A 17143-nucleotide genomic window follows, 5' to 3' on the forward strand; every position below is an offset into this window, starting at 1 on the left:
AGGGATCGAATCCGAGTATCTTATGTCTCCTGCATTGGCAGGCGGGTTCTTTACCACTAGTGCCACCTGGGAAATAAGTACCTATAAGCAAGCTAAATGGAGCCCAAATTGTAACAAGGAGGCTATTTGACAGGGAGGGGGGGTGGGGGGAGGAAAGCAAAGGGATTGATATTATCTTAAGATGTGCATCTGGTCTGTCCCCATTTCCCTCGGCCAAGCTGAGGACGTAGCAGGGCCGGGGAGTTCTAGTGGTCAAGGAATTGGTACAAACGGGAGCAAGCAAGCACGGAAATAGAGTGAAGATAATGGGATCCAGTTGCTCACCACCAGAGAAGAGAGCAATGTCCTATTGGAAAAGAGGGCGTGCTCACTTCAGCAGCACATACACTAAAATTGCAACAATAGAGAGAAAATTAGCATGGCCCCTGTGCAAGGATGATGTGAAAGTTCAGGAAGCATTCCGTATTTAAAAAGAAAATAAAAGAAGGAAAGACTAAATTCTGAATGTTGAATTGGATTTAGAAATGCTGGTATAAATTCATGGTTTTTAAAAGGATGTATAGATGGAAGGAAATGGCAACCCACTCCAGTATTCTTGCCTGGAGAATCCCAGGGACGGGGAAGCCTGGTGAGCTGCCGTCTATGGGGTCGCACAGGGTCGGACACGACTGAAGCGACTTAGCAGCAGCAGCAGCAGCATAGATGGAAGAGTGGGCATTAGATGTGTGTATTAACCTATACATGCCTACACACACATATATACATGTGTATTGCCTAGTTTGGTCTGCCAGAAAGCCAAGAAGCAGTGTCAGCTTGGTATCAATAAGCGTACATAGCACATAGGTCATGGTTTCTAATCACCATTCTCCACTAAACCACTGAAACTCATTGTTCAAATGAAGAAGTCCAAGGCTAAGGCATGGAAATTACAAGAAGAGCCTGGAATATCTTGTGCCAAATGTTAGGATATACTAAAAACAAACAAAATGATGTGTGTATATCAAAGTAACACAAGAGTCAGCTGAGTAGTGGCAAAGACAATTGTCACAAAGGCAACTGTCAAACCGACAATAGTTAAAGTCGAAACAATGTAAACATTTGTCTGGCTCTCTTTTGGATACCATGAGTCCCTTGTGGTTTACTAAGTATCTTAGTCTATTTGGCTGCTAAAACAAAATTACCATAGCCTGAGTGTCCTGTAAACAACAGAAATTTCTGTCTCACAGTTTTGGAGATTGGAAGTCCAAGATCAAGTTTCTGACCAACTCTGTTTCTAGCAAAAACTACTGTCTGTCTTCTCACTGTGTTCTCACCTGATGGAAGCGGCCACAGAGCTCTCTGAGGTCTGTTTTATAAGGACACTAATCCCATTCATGAAAGCTCTGTCCTCATGACCTAATCACCTCCCAAAGCCCCCACCTCCAAATGCCACCATATTGGAGTTAGCATTTAACATACACATTTTAGGGGTATACAGTCTAAAGCACTGAGTATTAGATAGTGTATAGGATTGGCTGCTATAACAAAAATCCAAAGATTGACAATGGCTGAACAAACAACAGTTTAATTCTCTTGCCTTTAAAAGTCTGAGCAGGTGCAGAGCCTCCCTCCAATAACTCATTAGGAACCCAGGCTCTTTCTGTCTTTTTTCTCTGCATCCTCAACACTCAGCTGCTACCTCATAGGTCAGTATGGCTGCTCCACTTCCTGCCAGCACATCCCTGTTCCAGCCAGAAGGACAGAAGAAATGAGGAAAGAGGTGAGTACGGACACCTCTAAGGACATGACCTTTAAGGACATGACCTAGAAATTTACAAATCACTTCTGGTCACACCACATTCTCTAGAGAATACTGTCATTGGGTCATGCCAATCTGCAAGGGAAGTTGGGGGAGAAAATGCAGCATTCAGCCAAGCAACTATGTTCCTAGCTAAAAATTACTTTACCATGAGAGAAAGGGATAACAGAAATTGGGGGACAGCAAGCAATCTTTGCCACTCTTACAAATAAATTCTTCGTTTGGCTTTAGTTAACAGAGTTGATTTCTATTGCATGTGACCAACAAGACAGAAATACAGGAAAGAAGGACACTAACTTTTATTGACTAACTCCTGTGTCCCAGGCACAACCTACAGATCATCTGTTTTCATCTTAGCAGTGACTCAGTCAAGTAGGGTTTGACAGGTGGGAAAGTAGGCTCAGAGAGACAAAGTGAGCTGCTCATGGCCAAAAGCCATGAGTGGCAGAGCTAGAATCTGAGTGCAGATCTCTGAGACCCAGAGTTCAGGCTCTTCCCGTGGTACCACACTTGAGACGCTCTTCCTTTGCCCAAGCCATGCCCCCAGAGCCCTGGTTGCTGGGAATACACCAGCCATAGAGACACCTGATTCTCACCCTCCACGTGTGCCTTGGGCCTGACTCTGGTTGGCATCTTCTCCCTTTAGCAATGTTGATGCCAGCCTCGAAGGACACACGATTGTGCTTAGGCAGGGGGCTGTGTCTGTAGAGACACCCTGATCTCATGATTAGAACTCAGTGTCAGGACACACCTCAGGCATCTCCTGGTCACTCACGTACTCTAAATAAGATGGGGACAGATGCTTCCTCGAGGAACAGCCAGTGAAGCACAAGACCCAAAGTTAAATATAAGTGGGACTTCCCTGGTGGTTAGCCCAGTGGGTTAAGACTCTGTACTCCCGATGTGGGGGGCCAGGGTTTGATCCATGCCCAGGGAACTAGATCTCACAACCCACAAGTAAGAGTTCTCATACTGCAATGAAGATAAAGATCGTGTGTGCCACAGATAAGACAGCACAGGCAAATAAGTAAATATTCTTTTTAAACATAAATGTTAGTTTAAGAGTGCTGAAGGTGCTGACATAGAGCTATGTTTGGGCACGTGGGGTGTTGGAGTCAGGAAAGGCTTCAGAGAAAAGGGGCTTTCCTAGGGGCTCAGTGGTAAAGAATCTGCCTGCCAATGCAGGAGACATGGGTTGGATCCTTGGATCTGGGATGACCCCACATTGCACAGAGCAAGTAAGCCTGTGCACCACAATTACTGAGCCTGCGCTCTAGAGTTTAAGAGCTGCCAACTTCTGAAGCTTTGCATCTTAGAGCCTGTGCTCTGCAACAAGAGAAGTCTGAGCACTACAACTGGAGAGTGGCCTTGCTGTCCAAAAGTAGAAGAAATCTGTGCAGCAAGGAAGACCCAGCATAGCCAAAAATAAATAAATAACCACATAACATTTTTTTAAAAGGGAAAGAAGCTGTTTGGTCCATGAAGCCTTGAAGTTACAGGCAAATCTGTGTGTGTGTGTGTGTGTATGCCTGCTTCCTTCAAAGCGAAGGTCTGTGATCTTTATCATAGTCTCCAAATGGCTGACAGCTCACAGGGTAGAGACTCTGGGCTAGAGGTTGAGAAATCTGAGGAGGCCAGGGCGCGGTGATGGGGTGGGGATGGAGTGGGCAGGAATGAGATGCGAGGAGGGCAAGGGCCACGGCTCAGAGGAAGAGTCGGCCTTGCTGGGGAGCCTGGACTTCACTCCAAGGGCAATAGGCGATTATTGCCTAGGTGGGGTGTCTGTCTCATGCCTGGCCTGTGTCACGTAGCCCTCAGAGTTCTGGATAGTCTCACAGTGTCTCCTAGGCTCTGGGAATACACAGAGAACCAGCTTGCCACAAACACCAGAGGAGGCTTCTCACGGGAGATGCATTGGGCCACAGAGCCTGAGTAGGAGCTTGTCCAGCAGAGGCTTTAATTAGAAAGACTGTGTGGGCTGTACCTTACAGAAGCCCCCTGGAATTATCTTAAACCCAGTGATGTGCTTGTTAATGTTTAATAACCAGTGTTTATTACTGGGGGATACTATTTGTAGCATCTTCTGATTTCTATGGTGTGACTATTGTGGCTATGGTCTATGTTAAGCTCCCCAGGTGCTCCCATGGAGAAAGATGTACAACTAGCTTTCAGGAGCCAGTGTGAACCAGCTCTAGTACACCATTGCTTGAGCCCCATTTTTATAAGAATACAAGTTGGGGAGGGCAATCTAGGGATGGGAGAGTATTGGGTATGAGACAGGCTCAAGGACATATTTGTAACACGGGGACTACAGCCAATATCTTGTAATACCTGCAGATAGAAAGTAACCTTTAAAAGCGTATACACATTTTAAAAATATATACGTGTGTCTCATGGGGATCAAGCTGGAGCTGCAGCCAGGTTCAGATTGAACAGGAAGCAGGAACTGTGGGCTTCTGCAAACTCGGCTACCCTTCCCCTCTCTCTTCCTTCTTACCCTCCTATTGGGGCAGACTGGCTTTCTCTGCTCCCCAGTCCATGGATCAAAGAACTGCTACTGTCAACAGTTTTCAGATTTCCAGGACCCTTTTGGCAAGGAAGCAGCCAGACTGAAGCTTGGCCTCTCTTAGTCCCATTTCAAGTTCCTTGAAGCCCATTGGCCCATCTTGGGTCGGGTGCTTGGCCCTGATCCAATCAGCTGTGATGAGAGGCGAACCTTTGTTACACCAAGATGTTGAGAAAGCCCTCTGATGCTGTAACCATAAGGTGTTGGGGAAGGAGAAGTAAACAGAGGAAAAGAAAGCAAGCTCTAAGCAAACGAACATCTTAGGTATCTTGTGGCAGAAAACGGGGGAAATTAATCATATGTTCATGCCGTCTCCTCTAGTCTTTTGAATTATCCACCCAGAGAGTTACTGATTCATTCGTTTATTCATCTATGCATGCCTTCAGGATTAATTTGACATTTTTTGAATGTGTACTCTATGTTAGAGAATATGTGGGCCTAAAAAGGAAGGGGAAGATAAATAAGGTTTAGTAACTGTCCCCCAAGAGTTTGCCATCTGGGAGTGAGACTGGTGTGTGCATGTTAAGTTGCTTCAGTCGTGTCCAACTCTTTGTCACCCCATGGATTGGAGCCCTCCAGGCCTCTCTGTCCATGGGATTCTCCAGGCAAGAATAGTGGAGCGGGTTGCCATGGCCTCCTCCAGGGGAACTTCTAGAGCCAGGGATCAAACCCGCATCCCTTACATGTCCTGGATTGGCAGGCGGGCTCTTTACCACTAGTGCCACCATCCACAACACAAGCTTCACAGAAGGCTATTCAAAGTGCCAGTCCCCCAAGGACTACATGGGAGAGCTGAGGCCAGCAGCCTCCGAGATGGCTTCCTGATCTTCACTTCCTGATATTCACACCCCCCTGTAGCTCCCTCCTACACAGCATTGGGGTTGGTCTGTGTGACCGATAGAATAAAGTGGAGGTGACGATAGGAAACTTCCAAGCACAGGTTATGGAAGATCGTGGCTTCCATGCTGGGTCCTCTCTGTCTTGCTCTCTTGGATCACTTGTTCGAGAGGAAGCCGGCTGGCAGGTCATGAGCAGCCCTGAGGAAAGGACCCAGGACCCATGGCTGTCTGCCGACAGCCAGGCAAGTGTGGTAGGCAGTCAGGCCCTCAGCGGAGACCACAGCACTGTCAACAGCTTGACTACCACCTCATGAGAGACCCTGAGCCAGAATCACCCAGCTAAGCCACCCTCAGATCCGACCCTCACAAATGGAGGGAGATAATAAATATTTATTGTTTTAAGCTACAAAGTTTTAGGGTGATTTGTTACAATGTGATAGATGACCGGACTTCCCTGGTGTCTCAGTTGGTAAAGACTCCCCCTGCCAATGCAGGAGACATAAGAGAGGCATGTTCCATCCCTGGGCCAGGAAGATCCCCTGGAGGAGGGCATGGCAACCCACTCCGCTATTCTTGCCTGGATAATCTCATGAACAGAGGAGACTGGAGGGCTGCAGTCCATGGGGTTGCACAGAGTCGGACATGACTGAGGTGACAGACGACTAATGCAGGAGGTGATATTTGAGGTGGATCTTAAAGGATGAACTCACCAAGCAGAGACAAACTCATTCCAGCAATGCCACGAGCAAAGCGGTAGACGAGAAAGCGCAGGGCATGAATGGGGGACAGTCACCTGCTGTGGCTGAACGTGAGTTGGCTGGGAGGGGGGCCCGTTGGCTGTAAAGGTGGACCAGGCGGGCAAGGGCTGCTGTGTCAGGTTAGCCAGTGACTTCCCACCTTTAGGAACCCCTTCTTCAAATAAGATCTTACAGAAGAGGCCAAGCTATAAAAAACGTAAAACGGAGCTCCCCTGGTTAGAGGTAGGTAGGGTAGGGGACGGAGCAGAAGGAGGTCTTGCCTTTCCTCCCCTGTTCCTATTTGCCTCTATGCACTTAGACCGGATCTGAAAGGATACTAAGTGGAGTGCTGGCCTCCGTGCAGGAACCCAGTGGCTGAATGGCAGGGAGAATCACCTTTTTCTTTTTTTGGCCGTGCCGTGTGGCTTGTGGGATATTAATTCCCCCACCAGGGATTGAACCTGGATTCCCTGCAGTAAAAGTGCCGAGTCCTAACCACTGGACTATGAAGGAATTCCCAGGGAGAATCATTTTTTACTGTATTTTCTTTGAATTTTTTTCCTTGGCATTATTTGAATTTTAAATTGTGTGCATTATTCTATATCCAGAGAAGTACATATTTCCATGGAAGTATGGATACATAGATATTGTATATCCAGAGAAGTATGGATATATAGGTGCTCATTGTACTCTTATCTCTACTTTTCTGTACATTTGAATGTTTTATAATAAAAAACAAAAAATTTGGGGACTTCCCTGGTGGCTCAGACAGTAAGGAATCTGCCTGCAATGCAGGAGACCTAGGTTCAATCCCTAGGTTGGGAAGATCCCCTGGAGAAGGGAATAGCTACCCACTCCAGTATTCTTGCCTGGAAAATTCTGTGGACAAAGGAGTCTAGCAGGCTACAGTCCAGAAAAGTCCCTCTGGCTGCCCTGTGGAAAACTGTTAGGAGACTAGGAGTTCGGTAGGAGCCTAGTCAATCTAGAGGCCACTTGGAAAGCTCTGGGTGTGTGACCTGGGACCCAAGGTAAAACATGTATTCCAGGAACACATCTGAGGTGGAACAGCCCAAACCCTAAAGACCACTGTTTTAACAAATATTTATCAAACATGAGCATGCATCATTGTGTTGAGAAATGGTGTATGAGGCGGGGCTTAATTCCAGCTCAGCCACTCTCTATCTGACCTCTCCATGCCTCAGCTTTTTCATCTGTAAAATGAGATTACTAATTACCTCCTATTTAAACAATTTTTAATACTTATTTATTTGTCTACATCAGGTTTTAGTTGCAGCAAATAGGATCTTTCACTGTGGTTTGCTGATTCACGTGCCCCGCCTTCGGCATGTGGGATCTTAGTTCCCCGACCAGGGGTCCAACCCACATCCCCTGCATTGGAAGGCAGATTCTTAACTGCTGGGCCATTAGGGAAGTACCCCAAAGTTTTTGTTTTTTATTATAAAATGTTCAAATGTACAGAAAAGTAGAGATAAGTATAATAAACACCCATATACCACTATCCCAGATTTAACCGTCTTTAATATTTTGCCATATTTGTTTCACTTAATTGTCATCTAATTGAATTTTTAAAGTAGAGCATAGACATCAAATTTTACCTCTAATGATTTGTTATGCCCCAAAATGACTTTTTTCTCCTACAGGAACCACAACGTTATTATCATATCTCACAAAAGTAACAATAATTCTTTACATCATCTAATCCTCAGTTCATATTGGCCTAAAGGTCACCAAAATGTATTTTACTGATCTCTTTTTTCAAATTGGATTCCAGTCACGATCAATAGACATTGTTCTCAGGGTCTTCCCATAAGGGTGAAATGAATCCATAATCATGAAGTTCTTAGATGGTTCCTGGGGTGGTAAGTGCTCTATGAATGTTGACACTTCTCAGCAGGCACCAGGGGCTGAGAACCAACTCCACAGGGCCCCAGGTCCCATGGGGGTGCAGACACTGTATCACAGTGGGAATAAGAGTGTCCAAAGACACAGCACTGAGGCCCAGAAGGCTCTCATGGTGGAGGATGGTGACCCCATGACTGAGCAGACAGCCCAGAGGGAGCCTCTGGCCTGGTGTCTGGAAAGTCCTGGCTGACCTCTAGAAGGAGACTTCTCTAGGATGGTGTCTCCCCAAGGGGAAGGGGAGGGTCTACCTGGCTGAAAGCTTGTAGTAAATGAGGAGCCTCCAGGCTGCTTCTACCTGGGGTCCACAACCCTGCGTGAACTCAGCCCTTGGTGGAGGCATGTCTGGGTCCCTGGGAAGCCTCCAAACTGAGAGTTTTAGGGCAGACAGGTCCTGATGCTGCTGTGGAGAACACAGACGACCAGTGCCAGCTTGGACCTCATGGTTGGGGGAGGCGCTGAGCTATATTCAAGGGCCCTGACAGGAGAGGCTGCTCTGGGGAGAGCCCGTTGTAGAAATGAGCCTGTCCACCCCAGCTCTGGCCTCCCATCCTGACTGCTTGGGGACCTGATCACCCAGATCCCTTCTCCTCCTCCCCTGGGTGTGTACTGGATGAGGGGAAGGGGGGTGGGTCATAGACTCCTTGCCATATGCATCTGTGGTACTCCCCTCTCCAATGCCACAGCCCACATGGTATTTTATGGGCCTCATCTTGCCCCTTCTGGCACGTTATCACTGCTCCTGAAACTTAAAAGGAGAGGATACCCAGAGAAGGATCTTGGTCCTTACCCACCACAGTGATTGGGTCAGAGGAAAACACGTGACCCTACCTGGGCCCATCCCAGACCATGAGGGTCAACTCTGGTCTCAGCCTGAAGCCAAGAGGTAAGAGAACCATTCATGCGTGAGAACAAGCAGGAGCTACAGGTGGCAACCTTGCCTCCATTCAGAGAAATCTTGGATAAGCAGAAAACCAAGGCGTTCCCTGGCAGGCCAGTGGTTAGGACACTGTTTCCACTGCAGGGGCACAGGTTGCATCCCTTTGTAGGGGAACTAAGATCTGTGCTGCGTGGCCAAAAGGAAAAAATAAAGACAACTAAAATGGGGAAAAGCCGGCTCTAGGGATGGAGCCGGTGGGATTTCTGAAACTTTGTTTAAGCACTGTGCTAACCAAAGGCCACTACACTTAATTTTTTCATGTATGCCAGCTAGAGGTAGCCACGTAGCCTGAGTTCCCCAGAAAGCAGAGCCTGAGGGGAAGGCTCTGGCTACTAGTTCAAAAGGGAGTGAAGTTCCAGAGAGTGGAAATCCTTGTCCCTTCACAGAGAGGTGGGTGAGGAGAAAACTGTCAACATGAGGGTACTTAATCTTCCAGGGCCATCCTCTCAAAAGCTACACAAATTTCATCTCAGGACGGTCCATGGAGGGTAAAAGGGCAAGAAGTTCTTCACTTCTCCCACCTCCCATTGGTCAGAGGTTTGCTTAACAACAGGGCATGAATGCCCCTGCTGCCCCCACTTCCAAGTTGTAGGGCTGTCCACTGGGCCAGGAGCTATTGGGACCTCTGGGAACACTGGAACTTACAATCTTGGGGGTTGGGGGAGGGCAGGAGTTAAACAAGTCACAGCAAGGCATTGAGTGTTCTAAAGACATAGAGCAGGATATTCTGGGCGGGGTCAGGAAAGGCCACCTAATGAAGAAGCGGCGAACCCGAATCTAGATCCAAAGGGGGAGCTGGAGTTAGCGAGGCCATGGGGATGGTGGTGAGAAAGAGCCATCTGGAAGCCCGGCATCCAGAAAGAGCTCCGCAGGCTTGAGGAACCGGAAGAAGCCCAGCGTCCCGCCACGTTTAGAGCCAGGCGGATCTGTAAGCATTTATAGAGCATCAAGTGTATACCGAGATGAGGCCCCCTACTGTTTCTTTTTTTTTTTTTCCAGGAAACTGTGCCTTGTTCCTTCCTGCCACTACCAGGCGCCTTACCATGCCAACCATCTCCTTCCTAGATTGGACCACACCCCTCTGGCTGCAGTTGATTGTGCTAGAGGTGAACACTTCACCAAGGCTGGACCAATGAGAGTCTTGACTCCTGGAGAGTCAAGGGTGAGGTTGGGACAGGGTGATAAGGCTCTTGGTTCAGGACTGGCCAACTTACACCGCCACTCCGGACATGCTGCCAGCCAGGTTCTCAGCCAGGGAACCAGGAAGGAGTGAAAGGTACTTCTTCAAAGAGGAGGTGTTACTGAGGCAAGAGATGAGGAATAGCCAGAGAGCCTGATTCCTGTTAGGCCAAGCAGAGGCTGTACACCTACCCCGGGGCACCTTGAAACAAAGCCCCCCCCCCCCCTTACTTAACCTGTATCCAGTGTGTTTCTATCTTCTGCAATGAAACAAGTGCTAACTAGAGCTTCTCAGATGGCTCCGTGGTAAAGAATCTGCCTGCCGATGCAGGAGAGGCAGGTTCTCGATCTCTGGGTTGGGAAGATTCACTGGTGTGGGAAATGGCAACTCACTCCAGTATTCTTGCCTGGAAAATTCCATGGACAAAGGAGCCTGGCGTGCTACAGTGTATGAGGTCATGAAGGGTCAGATGCGACTGAGCACGCACGAGCCCTAACTAATACTTTGCCAAGTGCTCGAGCTACTTAGATGCATAAATCCGGCAGGGTCTCTGCCCTAAGGAGGGTCATAAACCAGCAAGAGAGATGGACATATACACTAAACATTAACTACAGGGTGATAAGTGCTATAATAAGTTTGTTCAAGGCAAGGATGTTGTGCAGAGATAAATTAAGATAACAGATGTAAAAGCATTTTGAGGAAAAAAAAGTGTTATGTTCATCCCCTATAATCATACTTAGGAGAATCAATTGCATTTCTACTTTCAGTTCAATCAGGAACACAGCCACCCCACTTTTAGAATGATGCTGTTTTTATAAGGCAGGTGCTGGCCTGTGATCAGGCAATGAGTAAATTATCCAGGGTCTCATGCTTTCTCTTTCCTCATCTGTGTTTGGTGAATGGATGGAAAAAAATAACATTACAATTTCCCAAAGAGTAGGGAAGCATTTGCAGTTCCAGCCGTTGCTGCTGTGTCACCATCTTCTACCCTTTCTGCCCCGCCTACATCAACCTCTCCTTGACTCCAGGAAACTAAAAGGCTGCTGACTTAAATAAAATCTCGCAAGTGACTGAGAGGTTTGCTGACAGACATACCATTGCTATGATAATTACAGATGGTGGCATTACGTCTGGAGAAAAGGAGTGACCGCTTCTGCCTAAACAGTCGTCAAAATCATTCCATCCAAGGACGCTTGGCACATTAAAACAGATTACAAAAGAGCAATGCTATCTTACTGAGAAATACTTTCCCTCCACCTCCATCACAGGCAGACAACCTGTTTGCTCCTGCTGAGTTTTTGATGGTGGAGGTACCCACACAAGCACAGCGTAGAGGAGCCCTATGGTACGGGAACAGAGCAGGCTTTGGTATCACCTGTTCAGTTCAGTTCAGTCACTCAGTCCTTTCCGACTCTCTGCAACCCCATGAATCGCAGCACGCCAGGCCTCCCTGTCCATCACCAACTCCCGGAGTTCACTCAGACTCATGTCCATCAAGTCGGTGATGCCATCCAGCCATCTCATCCTCTGTCATCCCCTTCTCCTCCTGCCCCTAATCCCTCCCAGCATCAGAGTCTTTTCCAATGAGTCAACTCTTCGCATGAGGTGGCTAAAGTACTGGAGTTTCAGCTTTAGCATCACTCCTTCCAATGAACACCCAGGACTGATCTCCTTCAGAATGGACTGGTTGGATCTCCTTGCAGTTCAAGGGACTCTCAAGAGTCTTCTCCAACACCACAGTTCAAAAGCATCAATTCTTCGGTGCTCAGCTTACTTAGGTTCAAATTCCAACTCTGCTGATTGCCAGCTGTGAGATCTTCGGGAAATTACTTAACCTCTCTGAGCCTCAGTTTCCTCATTATTGAGGTAAGGAAAAGACACTGACAAAAGCTCGGCTGTGGAAGTGGATGGGTGGGAACGAGAACCAGGCAGAGGGAAGAGGGATGAGCACAAAATGGAGCGAAAATCTGTTTCTTCTCTTGTGGTTTTCAGGCTTTTTGTTTTTCTTTTGGTTTTGTGGCTTTCAAGATCTTAGTTCCCTGATCAGGAATCAAACCCATGCCCCCTGCAGTAGAAGCATAGAGTCCCAACCACTGGAATTCCTTGCTTCCTCTCTTGTATCTTGAAGGGAATTAGGTTTTCTGGGACAGACTCGTAGGTCAGAACTTCCCTTCGAGCTGAGCTGATCCACACTTAGGTATTAGAATCTGATCTATCACATTTCCTAAGAATGATGGGTTGCTAAAGATTCACATCATTTAACACTCAGTACTCTTTAGAATTATTTTCCCGCAGAAGTCGTTCTAAAGTCGGGGGCATGATTCTCAGAAAACAAATTTTACAACCATTGTAGTCTTGTGATTCCATTGGACCTTTGCTCTCTGTACCATTTCTATTATTGTGTGAAACGCTGGCACATAAACTGGGGCTTCCCAGGTGATGGCACCTCACACCAGTACTCTTGCCTGGAAAGTCCCATGGACGGGGGAGCCTGGTGGGCTGCTGTCTATGGGGTCGCACAGAGTCGGACACGACTGAAGCGACTTAGCAGCAGCAGCAGCAGGTGGCGCTAGTGGCACCTGCCTGCCAATTCAGGAGACACAGACGCGGGTTCAATCTCTGGGTCAGGAAGATCCCCTGGAGAAGCGAATGGCTACCCACTCCAGTATCCTTGCCTGGAGAATCCCATGGACAGAGGAGACTGGCAGGCTACAGTCCATGGGGACGCAAAGAGTCGGACACGACTGAAGCCATTTAGCACATGCGCACGCACACAGTGATTGGCCTTCTTCATAGCAATCTAGCTCAGCTAACCTTTCCACAAAAGTGATTACAACATCAATGTATTACAACATCAGCTTCAGCCCTTTTAAGACCACTTGAACCCAAAGTCCCAATACACCCGCACACACCGCCGTGGTTTCTACGCTGATAAAACAGACATGTTTGCTTACCCGTTGAAGTGGCGCCACCCTGTGGCCAAGTCATGAATGGTGTACAATCTCCAGTCCCATCAGTTTTGAAATGAAGGGATTCTTGGCTAATATTAATATTTTAATTGTGTGGGATTCTGTATTTCTACTACGGGACATAGAATCAGGCTTTACTCATATTCTTCCATTATTTCAGTTCAGTTCAGTCGCTCAGTCGTGTCCTACTCTTTGCGACTTCCACAATCCGAATTCACATCAAATGTAACCCTACTACAATCAATTTACTTAAACCTTTTAACTCCAGACTCAGGAGTTTCTATTAAAGTTTTTCCATCCAGAACATTTTTAGGAGGGCTACTATGTTTAGGGATTAAAACAACAGTGTGTGTGTGTGTGTGTGTGTTTGATACACTTGTCCTTCTGTGGGCATCCCGTCTATCTTAGAACAGCTCATGACTCTGAAGCCAATAGAATTTTAGTTTTCTCAGTATCTTACAGTTAGTGGTAGAACCAAGCCTGGATCTCCTTGTTACTAAGACCAATTCTGAGATGCTGTTTAAGTTTTCAGTGTTTCGCCTGCTAAAAATTATTTGTCTTGTGATGCTCCTTCTACTCCTCAGAATAAGTGAGAAATGTGCAGACTTCCAAATCAGACAGACCTAGGTCTATATGCCAGCTTCAGGAGCAGGGCAGCTCGGGAAGATGCTAAACCCATCTGAGTCTTGGTTTTCTCTGTCAAATAAAATTGAGGTAATAACATGCACATGTAAAAAACTGGTTAAATCTGAATAAGTTCTATAGATTTGTACCAACGTCAATATATTTCCTGATATCGTCCGGTAGTTACGTAGGACGTCACCATTAGGGGAAGCTGGCGGAGAGTACATGGAACGCTGTGTGCTGTTTTTCAACTTCTTGTGCGGTTATGATTATTTCTCAATGAAAACATTTTTTGGCATTTACGTAATGAACTGACAAAGATAGAATCTCCAAAATCTATTTTCAAGTGTGAGTGCTTTCCTAGTGAATCATGGGAGAAACGCTTATGTCATAATAGTGCTTGGTAGGGGTCAGGGGAAGTTCTATCGAATGGTACTCATGGTATGATTTATAACTATATTCTAGGAAAGGAAATTTATACCACAAAGGAGTGGAGGAACATACTTTGGAAAGTTAGTGGTATCCACACACATATGGTCAATTCAACAAAGGAGGCAAGACTATACAATGTAGAAGAGACAGTGTCTTTAGCAAGTGGTATTGGGAAAGTTGGACATCCCACACATAAATCAGTAAAGTTAGAACACTCCCTCATACCATACACACACAAAAAAATTCAAAATGGCTTAAAGACTTAAAGATAATACCATAAAGCTCTTAGAAGAAAACATAGGCAAAACACTTTCTAAGATAAGTCATAGCAATGTTCTCTTAGGTCAGTCTCCCAAGGCAATAAGAAATAAAATAAACAAATGGAATCTAATTCAACATATAAGTTTTGCACAGCAAAGGAAACAATAAATAAAATGAAAAGACAACCTATAGACAGGGAAAAAATATTTGCAAATGATGCGACTGACAAGGGCCTACTTTCCAAAATATACAAACAGCTCAGTAACAACAAAGCAAATGACCCAATGGAAAAATGGCAGAAGAGTTAAGCAGACATTTCTCTGAAGAAGGCATCTGATAGGCGCATGAAAAGATGCTCAACATTCCCTAATTATTAGAGAAACGCAAATTAAAACTACAATGAGGTGTCACCTCCAAACAGTCAGAATGACCATCATCAAAAAGTCTATAAGTCATAAATGCTGGAGAGGGTGTGGAGAAAAGGGAACCCTCTTATACTGTTGGTGAGAAGGTAATTGGGTACAGCCACTGTGGAAAACAGTATTGAGATTCCTCAGAAAACTAAAAATTGAGTTACCAAATTGCCCAGCAATCCCGCTCCTGGGCCCATATCTGGAGAAAACTTTAATTTAAAAAGATACATGCACCCTGGTGTTCACTGCAGTACTATTTACAATAGCCAAGATGTGGAAGTAGTAGCAACCTAAGTGTCCACTGACAACCGAACAGATAAAAAGAAAACGTGAGAGATACATAGGTGCAGGCATGCTCAGTCGTGTCCGACTCTTTGCGACCCCATGAACTATAGCCCGCCAGGCTCTTCTGTCCATGAGATTCTCCAGGCAAGGATACCAGAGAGGGTAGCCATTCCCTTCTCCAGAGGATGTTCCCAATCAGGGATGAATCTGTGTCTCCTGCGTTGGAGGTGGATTCTTTTAGGGCCACCTGCCCCCTTATAGGGTCACCTGGGAAGCCCTATAATGGGCTATTACTCAGCCATAAAAAAGAATGAAATAATACCATTTGCCACAACATGGATGGACCCAGAGATGATCATACTAAGTGAGGCAAGTCACACAGAGAAAGACAAATATCATTGATATCACACTTGTATGTGAATTCTAAAAAATTATACAAAGGAACTTATTTGCTAAACAGAATCAGACTCACAGACATAGAAAACAAACTTACAGTTACCGAAGGGGAAAAGGGCAGGGGAGGGATGCATTAGGAGTCTGGGATCAGCAGATACAAACTACGACATGTGAAACAGATGAACAGGATCTACTGCGTAGTACAGGGAAATATATTCAATATCTTGTAATGCACTGTAATGGAAAAGAACCAAAAAAAAGACATACATATGCATAACTGAATCACTCGACTGTACACCAGAAACTAACACAATATTGTAAATCAACTCTACTTCAAGTAAAAAAAAATTTTTTTAAGTTGGTGATGATTATCTCTGAGCTGTAGAAATTTGTTTGATTCCTACCCACTTTATTGTGTTTTCCAGATTTTTTATGATGAATCTGACTTTTCTAATCAAGGATAAGTATTTTTCAATTTTTTTTTTTTTTGGCTGCACGACTTATGGGATCTTAGCTCTTCAACCAGAGGAACTTGGCAGTGAATGCACAGAGTCATAACCACTGGACCGCCCGGGAATTCCTGGTAGGACACTTCATAGAAAGAAGAACAGACCGGAGCTGAACCAGAAAATCCAACATATGTGTTTGCCTGTCGCTCTGTAAAGTATTGTTCATGGAGAGTCAAAGCAGTCTTTATTATTTACTGTTTATTTTCCTTCTATTTTTTTCAGACCATACTCATTTCAGCCTTCTTGGGGAAATTTACAGCTCGAGTCTCCAGGAAGGACAGTGGAAAGGCAACCGTGTATCTTATGTTGTTACTCTGGCCAGGATTGCCACCAGCTTTCTGGAGGAGGCTGCCTCCTCCTCAGATGTATAGGAGGTGTCTGCACGTGTGGCTGGAAACTCACCTCCACATCCTTCCACCTACTGGGCGCTTCCCAGGCTGTTTCTGCTGGTCAGCAGAGAGAATCTCCTGGGCTCATGCACATAGCCACTGAGCAATCCCTCATTTTCTCCCCTATGGAATTCTGGGTGGTGCTTCTCAACTTGAGGTCCACAGGCATATTCCTGGGGGGTTATGAGTTCTACCAAAAGTTTTGAATGTTCTGTTTTCACTTTTGGATCACCTAGATGACCACACCAGAACCAACTGCCGCTTCACCATGTTAAACCTGCTTTTCCATTTGGATTAAGGTCATGTTCATGGCAGATGAATCAGTGTGCTATATCATTGAAGACAAATGCTTCACCAGAGTTCAAAGAGAGAAAGATGGCAAGAGAATTGTGTGGTCTTACAAGATGATAGACTTTGCAGCTGTCATCTTCTTCCCATCCAACTTGCAACAATATGCATTAGCAGTTAAATGTAGTAAAAACAATAAAAGAATTTCATTAAATACTTTAAAAAATATTTTCTGATTATATTTGGCAGACTGCACAATTAAATTGATTGACTCATTAAAATAATAGATAGGTGGTTTAAAAGGAGTTTATTATTCAAGACAAAAAAATCGACAGTGAAAATGTCAGTGACTCAAATAATGGTCCATTATCCAAAAAAAAAGTCAAGTTGAAAAAACATCTTTCTCCCAGTAAACCACACACCAGTGATTCACAGTAATCTAGTGTTGGTAAAACATCATCCATCACGTTGATTTAATGTTAATTCGAAGTTCATGACTTTTTGTTTGTATTTTTAAGTTTATTTTCGTTTAAAAGCTGGGGCAGCATATGAACTTTCTAAATAGGAAAATTTAACAGTTTTGTTTTTCTTCCCTGC

The 17143-nt window shown here is 45.5% G+C and overlaps 1 long non-coding RNA gene and 2 other non-coding genes across 4 annotated transcripts; 2 read left to right on the forward strand and 1 right to left on the reverse strand.

Moving 5' to 3' along the window:
* Nucleotides 1-363: 363 nt before the first annotated feature.
* On the forward strand, nucleotides 364-470 carry LOC133234866 (U6 spliceosomal RNA). Its single transcript, XR_009732354.1, has one exon. It is a non-coding gene; the product is annotated as a U6 spliceosomal RNA (small nuclear RNA).
* Nucleotides 471-6380: 5910 nt separating this feature from the next.
* TRNAK-UUU (transfer RNA lysine (anticodon UUU)) lies at nucleotides 6381-6453 on the reverse strand. Its single transcript has one exon. It is a non-coding gene; the product is annotated as a tRNA-Lys (tRNA).
* A 3867-nt stretch (nucleotides 6454-10320) lies between these two features.
* LOC133234513 (uncharacterized) lies at nucleotides 10321-16832 on the forward strand. Of its 2 annotated transcripts, XR_009732165.1 has the most exons (3): nucleotides 10321-11846; nucleotides 15786-15943; nucleotides 16092-16832. It is a non-coding gene; the product is annotated as an uncharacterized LOC133234513 (long non-coding RNA). The 2 variants fall into 2 exon arrangements; XR_009732164.1 differs by lacking the exon at nucleotides 15786-15943.
* The last annotated feature ends 311 nt before the right edge of the window (nucleotides 16833-17143 follow it).

This window comes from Bos javanicus, chromosome 21 (genome assembly GCF_032452875.1).
Source record: "Bos javanicus breed banteng chromosome 21, ARS-OSU_banteng_1.0, whole genome shotgun sequence".
Classification (NCBI taxonomy): domain Eukaryota; kingdom Metazoa; phylum Chordata; class Mammalia; order Artiodactyla; family Bovidae; genus Bos; species Bos javanicus.